An 896-nucleotide genomic window follows, 5' to 3' on the forward strand; every position below is an offset into this window, starting at 1 on the left:
TTAACAACAGCACCCCTGTATTTTTAACAGCATACAAGAAAGTGCCAGTGTACATTTATTGTAACAATAGCACCTCTGTATGTTTACAGCATACAAGACAGGGCCAGTGTACATTTATTTTAACAACAGCACTCCTGTATTTTAACAGCATACAAGACAGAGACAGTATACTTTTATTTTACCAACAGCACCACTTTATTTCTATAGCATACAAGACATGGCCAGTATACATATATTTTAACAACAGCACCCCTGTATTTGGGCAGGTGTACTTTTATATTAACAACAGCACACCTGTATTTTTACAGCATACAAGACAGGGAAGTATACTTTTATTTTAACAACAGCACCCCTGTATTTCTATAGCATATGGGACAGGGTCAGTGTACATGTATTTTAACAACAGCACCCCTGTATTTTTACAGCATAAAAGACAGTTCCAGTGCACATTTATTTTTACAACAGCACCCATGTATTTGGTCCAGTGTACTTTTATTTTAACAACAGCACCCCTGTATTTTTTACAGCATACAAGACAGTGCCAGTGTACATTTATTGTAACAATAGCACCTCTGTATGTTTACAGCATACAAGACAGGGCCAGTGTACATTTATTTTAACAACAGCACCCCTGTATTTTTACAGCATACAAGACAGTGCCAGTGTACTTTTATTTTAACAATAGCACCCCTGTATGTTTAGAGCATACAATACAGGGCCAGTGTAAATTTATTTTTACAACAGCACCCATGTATTTGGTCCAGTGTACTTTTATTTTTAACATTAGCACCCCTGTATTTTTACAGCACACAAGACAGTACCAGTGTACTTTTATTGTAACAACAGCACCTCTGTATGTTTACAGCATACAAGACAGGGCCAGTGTACATTTATTT

Source organism: Pseudophryne corroboree, chromosome 4 (assembly GCF_028390025.1).
Source record: "Pseudophryne corroboree isolate aPseCor3 chromosome 4, aPseCor3.hap2, whole genome shotgun sequence".
In the NCBI taxonomy this organism is placed as follows: domain Eukaryota; kingdom Metazoa; phylum Chordata; class Amphibia; order Anura; family Myobatrachidae; genus Pseudophryne; species Pseudophryne corroboree.